Source organism: Lissotriton helveticus, chromosome 6 (assembly GCF_964261635.1).
Source record: "Lissotriton helveticus chromosome 6, aLisHel1.1, whole genome shotgun sequence".
In the NCBI taxonomy this organism is placed as follows: Eukaryota; Metazoa; Chordata; class Amphibia; order Caudata; family Salamandridae; genus Lissotriton; species Lissotriton helveticus.
Window position 1 is genome coordinate 60,755,347 of NC_136067.1, and position 13,770 is coordinate 60,769,116.

A 13,770-nucleotide genomic window follows, 5' to 3' on the forward strand; every position below is an offset into this window, starting at 1 on the left:
GGTTCGAACGAGGATGTTGGAGCACAAAAGTGCGTTTAGATGCAAAAAGAGCGTCTCCAAACTCACCAAACATTTCATCGAACAGAACCACAGTGAAACTGATTTCACTTGGACGGTTTTGGAAAAGCCATTCATACCTTCCTACATTACTGACGTTTCTAAGTATCTGTTTTTCAGGGAACAAAAATGGATTTTCAGATTGTCCTCAGACACCCGGGGTTTGAACGATGAGATACCCTGGACTATGCTATGACTATCATAATCCCTAGATATTGGACTGAATTTTGAGTCCACATTTTCCACTTGACTCACTAAACTGTGAATACTCTTTTGGGGACACAAGTTACACTTACATACATCCCTCCCTCTAGAGTGCTTACTAATATCTGGCTATTGCTGACCCTCGAGTTTTTCACGAACAGCACTACTGGGTCTGAGGTTTCACATACTGAGGTCATTACTTCCCAATTTTACATTCCTGGTATTATTTTCTACTCGAGATATTATTTTCTACTCGAGATACCACTTTAGGATTGATCCACCTTTCACCTATGCTTTATGCAAGAGGTAATTTTTAATTATCTATGCTTCCTGCAAGAGGAAATATTTATGAACTTTCCCAGGGCGTTAATATTCATTCACTTTCTTAGCCCCACATTTAGTTGGCAGAGGGAACCATGAATCTCTATACATTAAGATGTGACATTTAAACCTAAGAGTTCCGTTAATCCACGCTCTCCGGTTGTGAACTACAGTTTTCTCAGTTCTGATGTCATTCTGTAGTTCTACTATTCACGCGAGATCACGCCACTTTTGTGATCGTGTCTCAGAGGATTCTTCCTTGATTGAGACGACTGGGGGTTATACAAGAAAAGTTTCCCATACAACTGTGTTACATGCCCTACATGTTTCCATAGTGATGCGGGTCATTTTCGCCAAGTGAGCGCAGCTCAACCTCGTTGTTTCTCGCACGCTCACAATAAGAACTACAGTTTTGGTCACTTTGTAGTTCGCTGTGATCTCGCGAGATCACGTCATTATTGTAGTTGCTGCGTGATATTTTATGCCGTATGGCACAGTTCATGCTAATACTATTCTATCATAAATCCTTAATATTTGGTAATATTATAGGTGACTTTGTTTCCCTCGGGAGGTGACCACTGTGAAAACCACTGACGAGACACGACCACGTGATGTTTACAAATAGCGCCATGTTTGTAGTTTTTTTCGAAAGACGGCGAACACGAATTTCATAACGAAGGGTCCCCTCCCTATTCAGTGTTATTGTTTCAATAGATTTTTACAACAGAGGATGAGGGCTGTCACATCCTTACAAATTTACATTATCCATTGTGATAAAGACATTAAAGAAGGGGCTCTCATAATCTGAGCATCTGATAGGCTATGGTCACGGTCAATTCGAGCCGATTAGATAATCAGGCTCCTGTCCAGCCCTTTAAAAGACAACCTCCGCCTCTCAATCGTTGCCTCCCCCAACCTTAGGAACTGCCTGAGGTAACGACGGAGAGGTAAGGAGCTGGGCTGTGTGGGTATCAGCTTTACTATTTTCTGAATCCATTAGTTTGTCTCTTATAGAGAGCTATAGGTGAGCTTTTCTGTTGAGCCTTTTGTTGAGTAATTGGTTTTAAGAGCTCTTAAGGAAGGACACTAGAGGTTCCCTTTGGCTATGGAGAGGAGTAGCTCTACTTTTTCACCCCCAAAGTGAGTATTCTTTCTTTCCTTACCCTTGTAGAGCGTGGCCTCCTTCATCCTGAGCTTGGTCCAGGCGAGGTGAGGTATTATCCCCTGCCAATATGGGTGAGTAAGGAATCTGTTCCTTGTTACTAATTTCTCTTAACATTTCTAAATTTACAAGTAGTGTGACCCTTTGCATTTACACCAGTTTGCAATTATTTTATTTATTTTTATGTAGGTGAATGAGACACCATTTGGCATGGAGGAATAGAAACACATATCCTTTATGTTTGGCTTTAATCACATTTTATATGGTTATCTCTTATTTGTGAAGCACGCACTGGCAGTAGCACAAATCCTCATAAGAACAGAGGCCCTGAAGAAAGCCTTGGGAGGACTCCCCCCCGTTTTGGCAGAAACATGTCGGTCCCACAAGCAGTTATTTGTTGACACTGCTTTTTTTGCGCTGTTCTGTGTTTTTAATCCGAAAAAGGCTTACAGCTATTAAAGTCATTTAGCTGTTTGTTCTTTATTCTAGCTTTAACCTTCTCTATACACTCACTTCTCTTTTGTTTGGCACTGCACCTATCCCATTGGGTGATCACACGCATGGTCTACAAGCAATCGTGGGCTTTGATCCCAGTCCCATAACGGTGGGTCTAGAGGAAGTCTCAGTGATCAAGAGACACACTAGCCCAACCATTGGATGACCAGATGATAACATTTGATCACCTACAAGACTTTGATGGGAATCCATTTCTGGACCTTGGGTTTCACCTACTTCTGCAAGTGGTCTAATGCGCTGAGTTACCTACTTGGTATAAGACTATAGGGTTTCTTTGCACACGACTGTGGCTTCTAGTCTTATCAGTTTAGAGTACTCACTTGACTCCTACCTTAGACCCCCAGGCTTCTTTGTGTTTTACATTTGATTATTAGGGGATAATAGCCTGGGCATGGTCTTAAAAATTCCCTTAGACCCCCCACTCCTCCTTATTGTTAGTATGACACAAAAATCACTATTAGCAATTAAATAAAAAAAACTAAACTGCTTATAATTACAAACTATATTTAAAAATGTAGTGCTTAGCTGCTTCCAAACAAAGATTGCACCACACACACAAACACATTCATTAATGCACACATACACAAAAAAGTGCACATATGCATACACACACCTACACACATGGGTACACACACACAGCCATACATGCAAAAAAAACACTATGAGGCGTTCACACAAACACAAATGACAGGAACCACCCCACCTGGGGGCATTGTGCCTTTAGTGGCATCACGGGCAGGAGCCAGGTCAGGGGCTCTTCCGGGTCAAGCAACCTAGAAGAGGGCGTTACATGAATCCCCGGAAGCGCGTCACCCAGGGGGCGCAGGAGACCCCGGACTGCCGGGGGATTTAAAATCTTAGGAAAGGAAGGGAAAGCCCGCTCACAGATCAGGTAGATGATCAGACTTGACATACAGATGACAGGATCGACTCATCGACCAGCTGATGACTCATCGACCAGCTGATGGCAGCACCTGATTAGGGCTCTCCCTCCCTCGCTCCACGCTCTCTCTCCCCACTCCTCTAAGGTGCTGGGCCTGCATTCCCTGGCTTGACCCGGGCCAGGCTGCGCACCAAGGAGGGGAAGGAGAAGGGCTAGCCCCACTACCCAGCTTGCTCCTCTTGGGTGCTGGGCCTGCGTCTCCCTGGCTTGACCGGGGCCAGGCTGCGCACCAGAGAGGGGGGCAGGCTGACTGCCTGAGAATCCCAAGGGCTTCCCCAGACCCTCCCCCAGACCCATCCTCCTGGATTGGCTGCTCCTGCCGTGGCCCGTGCGGGGCATGCTGCCTACCTGTGAGTCGTAGTTGGATTACCGGGGGTCAGCAAAACAGTGAGTACCTGCTTCAATTGCACTGGTGATTTGATTCTGTGCTTTTTCATCTGGTAAACACTATCATATTCTCTTGCATTGCTTGCATTTATGATCTTGCATCAACTGAATTTGTGGTTTTGTATCATTTGCTTCCTGCGCTTCTGACCTGCTAAACGCTGTGCTATTCTCTTGCATTGTTTGCATTTGTGATTTTACATCGGCTGATTCTGTGGTTTTGCATAAATTGACTTTGTGATACTCTGGATCTTGCGACTCCCTGGCAAATTGTTTGTGATTTTCAGGTTTTTCTCAGCAAAAGCTGAGTGTTACTATACCCAAAGAAGCCCCATAGCTACTACCCTACCCTCCCCAAGGCGACCCACAGCCCCCCCACTAAGCAGCATCAACCATGGATGCAGACGCTGGGGCTCAACCCAGCAACACCGGAGACAACATGGAATGGCGCCTTCAATCAAAGAGAAAGGGGCGCGACTCAATTCCAAGCTCACCGGAAAAACTCGCAAAGCTTGCCCGCGCACCTCTCATTAGCCCTACAATTGCAACCTATGTTGGAGAATCAGGTTCTCCAACATACCCAGGGCTGCGACGCCAACCCTCAGGACCACCGGGCAGCTGAACCAGGGACCTCTTCAGGTCCCACAAAAAGAATATGGATCTCTCCCATCATCCTGAAGAACCTAGTAACTCACAAGGACCTTGTGGATCTACTGGATGAACATTGCAACTCCTCCTACACAATCAAGCCCAGGCAAGACCACGCCAAGATTATGCTCACCACCCCAGATGACTACAGGAGTGTGACCACCATATTTACAGAACAGAAAATGGAGTACCACACCTTTTCAATGACCACGGCAAAAGCCCAGCGATTTGTAATACGGGGGCTCCCAGCAAATGCATCACTTGGGCACATCACTGGGGACTTAGCTGAGCTTGGTCTCCCAGTCAAAAATATTGCACCGATTGCCTCTCCAGCGGACAAGAACAAGAGATTTCCCCTCTTTGTTGTAACCCTGTCCCCAAGCCAGGATGGGAAGCCAGCAGACCTCTCAGCAGTCACACGGCGCTGCAGCTGCATCGTTACCACAGAAGCACCTAGAGGGAAACGAGGACTAGCCATGTGCTACAACTGCCAGCGCTTGTAGCCCACCTCTGCTTTCTGCCAACAGAAGCCAAAGTGTGTACGCTGTGGAGGCGAACACACCTCTAACCAATGCACAAGGAACCGGGAAACCGAACCAGCAATATGTGCCAACTGCACATGACCCCACCCAGCGAGCTATCGCGGCTGTCCCTACCTGCAGAAGGCAAAGAAGGTTGAAAAACGCAAGCCACTCCCACAACCACCAAGGTCTTCCCAACACTCACCAGTAACAGACCAGCATCAAAGGAAGCCCTACAACCGCAGACCTGCTTTGGCACGCAGGATCCCAACCCCCGATACAACCAACAGCAGTAGTGATGCACACGTGGATGGAAGGACATACGCGGCAGTCATGGCTCCTAAGCAAGTCAGCCCACCTCCAACAACCACACCGGGACCATCCTGTGGAATAGGCTCAACCATCAACTGGCAGGAACTCATTGCGAAGGTTGCGAAAGTAGTCGCAGATGTTGACATCCACCCCGTGGTGACAATGGTGGCGAATATCATCGCCGGAATTTTCCCAGGTGAAGAAAGCAACTCCCATGACAGCAAAAACTAAAAGAAACTCTCTCTTCTTGATGTGGAATGCTAACAGCATTCAGAAGAAAACAGATGAACTCCTACACCGGATGGAAACTAAGGATGTGAGTGTTGCGCTTATCTCTGAGACTCATCAAGGAAGCCAGAAGCTTAACCTAGCAAACCACAGGGTGTACCGCACAGATCGCCCCAATGGAGCCAAGGGCGGAGGAACTGCAGTCATTGTCAGCACAAAAGTGAAGCACCACGAGATTGTATTACCACCAGTGGGGAGCATTGAAGCAACTGGCATACAGATCCAGACACCAGCAGGCCCTCTAGGGTTGATTGCTGCCTACTCACCCCCAGAAAAGCTACAACCAAAAGACCTAGATGCCTTACTAGATCCCAACACCCCAACACTAATTGGAGGAGACCTTAATGCCAAGCACCAGTGCTGGAACTCTCGCACTGCAAACACGAAAGGACACGCTCTACTTGCCCACTCCAGGAAGAAGGACTTTGTAGTGGCAGGCCCAACTTGCCCAACACACTACCCAGGTGATGCACGGCACAATCCCGACGTCCTGGACATAGTTGTCATGAAGAACCTATCACAATCTATGGAGCTTGAGACTTTGACAGCGCTGACATCTGATCACAACCCAGTATTGATCACAGTTGGAGATGTGATTGAAAACCAACAACAGGGCACCAGGTACAACTAAAAGAAGGCGGACTGGGGTCTCTACAAAAGAAGCCTGGAGGATACACTGGCCCCTGGCCCCATACGCTGCATTGAAGAAATTGATCAGGCGGTCCACCACTTCAAAGCCACAGTCCATACTGCTATCGAACGCAGCATCCCCCAGCAAAAGCCCAAACGCTGCTCCATCTACGACCTTCCGAATGGCATCAAGAAGTCATTAGCTGTCAAAAACAAAGCCCGGAGAGAGTGGCAAAAGCACCGCACTCCTGACCTGCTGAAAAAATACAACGAACTGACAGCTAAAGATGCAAATAAGCCAGCACAGAGGTGGGAAATGGGAAGCAGCTAAAGATGCAAATAAGCCAGCACAGAGGTGGGAAATGGGAAGCAGCTAAAGATGCAAATAAGCCAGCACAGAGGTGGGAAATGGGAAGCAGCAACAGCCAACCTGAAGGACTCGGACAACTCTCTATGGAGAATGACCCGACGCTTGACTGGAGAGAAAGAACAAAACCCATCCATACAAGGAAAGACACACCTGGCATGCAGCAACAGGGACAAGGCTGAGGCCCTTGCCGAGACACTGGAGGCATCCTTCAGGCCCAACCAGGCAAGCAAAATAGCAGCCGAAGTCGAACAAGAGGTCACAAAGCACCACCTGGAACACCCGCCAGAAACCGAAGCTTCAACCATTGAGGAATGCTCAACAGGTGAAGTCCTAGCCCTAATAAAGAAACTAAAAAATGGCAATGCTCCAGGAAAGGATGGAATAACAAACCAAGCCATCAAGATGCTCCCAGATGCTGCAGTGGATCAACTTACAGAGATATTCAATGCGTGTATGCAGCAGCAGTACTTCCCCAAAGCCTGGAAAGAGGCAAGAGTCATTGTTTTCCCTAAAGCTGGAAAACCACTACGAGACCCTGCAAACTACTGACCCATAAGTCTGCTATCGGGCCTATCAAAGCTCTTTGAAAAAGTTATTCTTGCTCGTCTCACAGACTTTGCCTCAAGTGAAAACTTCCTCTCCAAAGAACAGTTTGGGTTCCGGAAAGACCACTCAACAAATCACCAACTTCTACGAGTTGTGAACATCATCAGCCATGGATTCAACATCCACAAGTCTACAGGAGTAGTCTTCCTGGATGTAGCCAAAGCATTTGCCGAGTATGGCACAAGGGACTGCTTTACAAACTGATCAAACTCGAGTTCCCAAGCTACCTGGTTAAACTGCTCTCTAACTACTTGTCAGGATGGACCTTCCACGTGACGGTATGGGAGGAATGCTCATTAACACGCCCTATCCTCGCTGGAGTGCCTCAGGGATCAATTCTCAGACCTTTTCTCTTTAATATATTTACCAACGATATCCCCACAGACTTAAAGAAGACTGATCTGGCTCTTTACGCTGATGATGTTGCAGTCATCTCCCAATCCTTCAGTGAAATAGAAGTGGCTAAGAACCTTGAGGCATCACTCAACAGTCTCTCTGAATGGTACAGCGACTGGCAGATCACCCTGAACACAAGCAAAACCACAGCAACATTATTCACCAGGAAGCTGAACAGGAAACATCCACAGATCCTCCTCAATGGGGATGAGATCAAATGGGAAAACAGCAGCTCCTACCTGGGGGTGACTCTGGACTCTAAACTCAGCTGGAGAAACAACATAGAGAAGACCTGCCAGAAAGCAGCAGCCAAACTGGCTGCAATATACCCACTCCTGAAGACCAGGTCGATGCCCATGCAGAGCAAGGTGCGAGCAATCACCGCAATAATTCGACCAACTATGACATACGCTTCACCAGTTTGGAGTGGCTGCCGCGCGCAGCTTCGGGAACACCTACAGAGACTACAGAGCAAGGCCTTACGGATTGCAGCAGGTGTACCTATGTTCACACGAACAGCAGACCTCCACAGAGACCTGGGCATTGAGATGTTGGACGACCATCTCCTCAAACTCAACAGGAAATTCTACAAAGGATTAGATCAAAAGGAAAACCCACTGATCAGGAAACTCGCAGACATCTCTACAAACCCATTTGACCGATACCCACGTCCCATTGAAGCGCTAAACTTGCGAAACTGAAACAGCAACGCAGCATCCAAAATCTCATAACTGCCTGAAGGCAAACGCCGGCAGATACGCAGAACTCACCACTGCCAGATGGCATAATCGCCTCGGCAAGCAACCAAAACCCTTTCACTGTCTGATGGCATAATCGCCTCGGCAAGCAACCAAAACCCTTTCACTGTCTGATGGCATAATCGCCGCGGCAGGCACCCAAAACTCAACACTATCAGAAGGTACTTGATAGACAAAGACGAGACTCTCTGAGGAAACATGCTGACAATTCTGCAATCTCAATTGACCGCTACCCGCGGCCCATCACTGAGCTGACCATGTCATACAACCTCAACTGTGACAAAGCGTCACACATCAATAAGACAACCTAAACAGCGACTAAAAAATTTGAAATGAATGTGGAGTAATGAGGCTACTGCCTCGGTATCCAAAAACTCACCACTGTCAGAAGGAATCTGACAGATGAAGACAAAACAGAGCGCTTGGGAAGCCCTCTTTTGTCCTCACGCCTCTGGGGAACCAGATCTTAGCGTCGCAAAAGTCAAGAGGAGTGTGTCGAGCTGCGGTAGGTCGCGGCAAATCTTTTGTTCGGGCGCACGGGTGGTTCAGCCAGGTGAGAGGGCCTCACGGCTAGTCAGGGGTTGTTTTGTTTTAATACAATTTATTTCAATTTAATTTATTTCAATTTAACTGGGATTAGTCATACAAAATAGCGCATCTGGTCGCGGATGCATTTGGCAGGAGGAGCTGGGATTGTATGGCAGCTACGGAGCGCGAGAACTCGACATCGAGTTACGACTGGGGGGGCGGGCTGTCATGCTCGCGGCAAGTGGGTTTCCATGGCGCGAGCGGGAAAGGCAAGGCAGCGATTAAGGAGCAGGCGCCTGCAAACGCGCACATCGGATGCAGGGTGGGCCGGGTACATTACCAGTACTATTGCGCATTACTACGCCGCAGAGCGTACCAGGCCACATTTAGACCACAGGTAAGAGCGGTGAGGGCTCAGTTCCTTTAGCTCCAATAGCAGCGAGCGCATGTACTGGGATGGCACGGACCGGTTTGGGAGTATGGGGGAGTAATATGTGGACACTGGTGTTGTAAGTATCTCCAGCACACCGGCCACTGCATGGCTATAACTTATAACGCATGTGCAATAGAGGGGGGGTTGCGGGTGTTGTCTTAAGCTACTAAGTATGCTAAGCGCTCGAGTTGAGGCATGTGTTTTAGCACGGCATGTACGGGGATTGCACGAACTGTTTGGGAGAATGGGGGAGTAATATGGGGACGTTGGTGTTGTAAGTATCTCCAGCGCCCCGGCCAATGCATGACTATAACTTATAAGGCATGGACAATAGGGTGATGCGGGTGTTGTCTTAAGATGCATGTTGAAGGGGGCATTGAGGTAGTGAGTATCTCCAGTGCCCTGGACTGCATGTGGGTTATGAAGCATGCACAGGATTGGGGAACCAATTGCACTGGCTGGGCGAGTATACCCGCAGTCAGTTCAACGATAAGGAGGTATCAGGCAGCCCGATGCTGCAGAATGCGATGGGAGGGTGTGTTGAATGAGTAAAAGGGGCATTGGCTAATTAATTTTGTTTTCTTTAGTGTGAAATGCCTTCAAAGTGGGCTCGAGGGGGCAAGGATGCCCCTGCTACCCAAGTCGAGTTTTGTTCACTGTCGGCACTATGAGAGGTCGCTAAGAAAGAGGGCATTGATTGGGCGCTACGGACGCTGATGCAGGGGGCCAGAACAAGTGTGCATCAAGATGCACCATGGTCCAAGAGCTCAAGGCGGATGCCAGAGTGGTTAAAGGATGCTCAAACGGACAAGCACAATAAGTCCATGGACACTCAGGCTAATACCTCAGGTGAGGCAGTGGTAACGGGCCAGCCTATCACGGCCACAGACATTGTACAGATTACCAGCGCAGCTGGGCAAGCGGGTTACGGGTCCACGGTACAGTCAGGCGGGTCAGTTACTCAGGCTTCAGAGCGCCCCACGCTAACTAATGTAACGCATGCTGTTGGGCTTCCAGCGGCAATGGGGCAAGGGGGGATGGTGGGGTCAACAACACCCTTCACACCTGCCCTCGCCTCGGGGGTAGCACAACAAGGAGGGGTAGGGGTGCCAACACCACCCATCACACAGGCCTCCGCCCCGGTTGTGGTGCACCAAGGCAGCGGGATAGCGCAGGTAAGGGTCCAGTCTTGGGGGGGTGGCACAATCTCTAGTGGTAGTGGCCGCAGCATCACAGGGGCCGGCCAATAGTAATGGGACGCCAGGACCGGGGGTCCCATTAGCAGCGCCACCGTTAGCCCGGGGGGCAGTATTCGCGGGACAGCCTCTGCTGACACACAGTCCAGTAATGTATGGGTCCGCGTCGCCGGTTGTAGCCCCATTGGCAGGAATCACATGGCATGTGCCAGCAGAGACCAGGGAATAAATATTCAGGGGGGAGTTCATAGATGTCTTCGACCTCATCAACGCTGGGGTTGCCCCTGGGAAGAACAGAGCAGGGAAAGAGGGCGAGTTCAAACAGAAGAAAGTTTGGGTTGATTGGTCCATTAAGAATTGGGTTACAGGGTTTGCTATATGCGGCAATCATGGTAGAGAGGTATCCTGCATTGGCAGCCCAGTTAATTAGTTACATGTCCATGATCCGCTGGGCTGCATCAGAATTCCCAGGCACAGCTTGGCTTCAGTATGATAACTAATTCCGGCAAATGAAAGCAGTACACCCGGAGGTGGCTTGGGACCAACGGGAGATCAACATATGGCATGCAGTGTTTTATTCAACAGCGCCAGCTAATAAGACCAATCAGTCCTTTTGTGGGGACAGGGGACAGGGAATAAGAAACAGGCCTGTTGGCAATTCAATAAGAACGAGTGCAACAGGGGTGCAGCATGCAAGTTAAAACATATATGTTCCTTCTGTGGAATGCAAGGGAACCCAGAGAGTAAGTGCTACAAGAAAGTGGGGTCGCGGTGCACAAGCACCGTAGTAACTTACCCACGCCCATCCAGCTCCACGTCCTGACGCACCTACTCAGTAAATATGATAAGATACAAGAGGCACATTTTCTGCACCAAGGTTAAATTTGGCTTTCACAACCCATGCAGTGCTACCCCATCCAGGAGTCCGCCGCGCAACCAGCTCTCAGACCGGCAGAACCCAGAGGTGACTAGGCGAAAGATCATGAAAGAAGTATCCCTGGGGAGAGTGGCAGGTCCTTATCAAAAATTGCCAAGTCAGGACCTAGTGTGTTCACCATTAGGGTTGGTGCCTAAAAAAGAAAAGGGAAAATATTGTCATAATTTGTCAAGTCCACCGGGGTTGTCAGTTAATGATAAATTGGACCCAGAACTGTGCGCAGTGCGTTATACCACATTTGACGCGGCAATACAAAAACTACAGAGGTAAGGCGAGGGAGCGCTAATGGCCAAATCTGACATAGAAGCCGCTTTTCACCTGCTGGTGGTTCACCCAGACGATACCAGGTTACTGGGTTTCACTTTCGAGGGGGAGTTCTTCATCGATCTTTGCATGCCTATGGTGTGCTCTATCGCGTGTGCGGTGTTTGAAACATTCAGCAGGTTTCTGGAATGGGCAGTTCAGGAACTCTTAACATCGACAGACATGGTACACTACCTGGACGACTTTCTATTTCTAGGTCCACAGGGGTCGCCGGCATGCAGGAGGGCCCTACTGGGCTTTCAGCATCTGTCAAAAGCACTAGGGGTATCCTTGGCAGAGGGAAAGACAGAGGGGCCAGCGACATGACTAACTTTCTTAGGTATCGAAATAGACACCATAGTGGGAGTGTGCAGACTCCCTCGTGGAAATGTTACAGCTTTTGATGCAGTCATAGATGACTGTTTGGCGGCACGCAAGGTGACGCTTCACCAACTGCAGGTCCTGGTGGAGCAGCTGAATTTCGTGCTCAGGGTGATACCTATGGGCAGAGCATTCTCTAAGAGCATAGCAAGGGCAATGTCCGGCTTGCGGGCCAAGCATCATCACACCAGGCTTTCCAAAGAGGTTAGAAATGATCTGGACATATAGAAGGAAGGAATTATTGAAGGGGTTCAATGGAGCAGTACTGTTGCAACAACCAAGTTAGGCAAACGCAGAATTAGAACTATTCACAGATGCAGCAGGCAGCATAGGATTTGGGGCCGTGTTGGGTACCAAATGGGGCATGCAGCACTGATGGACTGGGCGGTGTCAGGGCTAACACGCAACATCACCTTCTTAGAGCTATTCCCAATCATTGTGGCACTGCATCTGTGGGGCCCCCTGTTAGAAAATAAGTGCATTGTATTCTGGTCTGACAGCATGTCAGCGGTAATGGAGGTTAACAAACAGAGAGCTAAATGCCCTTGGGTTCTTTGCTTGCTGAAAGAACTAGTGCTAGGATGCCTGCAGCGCAATGTATTCTTTACTGCAAAACATGTGCCAGAAGTGGACAATGAAGTAGCTGACACACTGTCCCGTTTTAAGTTGACAGAGTTTTGTGCCCGATGGCCAGAAGCTGATAGATGACGAACTTCCTGGAGGGGTTATCGAAGCTTGGTGCCCCACTGCCCCTGAGCTAAGAACCGCGTCCCTGGCCCCCAAGACCAAGAGTATGTATGAAAAGGCGTGGCAGTCATACTTGACCGTCATCAGGGGGGCAGGAGCAATAGAGAGGCTGTCACCACAAAGTGCCCTGGTATTCCTAGTGCACCAGAAAGAGAACGGCAAATCGCTATCCATGGTGAGGAGACAGCTGTTGGCAATTGCCTTCTTTGCAGGGGTGGGGGGTGGCAGACCCCACAAAAGACCCTAGAGTCAAAAGGGCAGTGAGAGGATGGGAGAGATTGGTCCCAGGGGTGAAAGACAATAGGAGACCCATTGATGCAAGTAGACTTGCCATTATCTTGGAAGTACTGCCGCAAGTTTGCTTTTCCCCTTATGAAACACAATTGCTAAGACTAGCTTATTCGTTGGCTTTCTTTGGGGCGGTTAGAATTTCTGAGCTAATACCGGCCTCTTAGTCAGATAAAGGAGGGGGCGTCAACTTGGAGGACCTGAAATTACCTGGGGATGCGCTGCAGGTTAGAGTAAGGAGGTTCAAGACAGACCCTCTGGGCAAGGGGAAATAGGTCCAGTTAGGAGCAGTGCAAGGGGCCAAGTTCTGTCCAGTCACTCCAGCAAGAATATTTTAGCAGATTAGACCGGGGAGAGGGGGCGGCAGATTGTTATTACACGCAGACGGTATCCCTCTCACAAGATTTCAGTTCACCAGGATATGTAAGCGTTCCACATTGGGGCGGCTACGATGGCAGCAGCATTAGGCCTCTCCACGGATACTATTAGGAAGGTGGAGAGATGGAAGTCATTGTGTTTTAAATGTTATATAAGACCCCAACTAGCATAGTCCCGAGACTGTTACTACCCCTCCGTCCATTATCTGATCCTCTCTATTTCTACATTTAATCCAGGTGTCCCGAGACAGAGAACGCATGCTGGTGTTGTCATTTATTCATAGGCAGAGCAGGACACTTCCTCAACAAATAACGGGAAGACAGAGCACAGAGAGCGAAGGGAATCGATCACCACTGGGTAGGGATCGGCGGGCAGTGGCTGGCAGACCTATCAGTCAATTTGCGGGGTGCCTGGGCCAAGGGCATGCCCGTCCCAGCAGTTTATGAATCTACCTGCTGCTCTG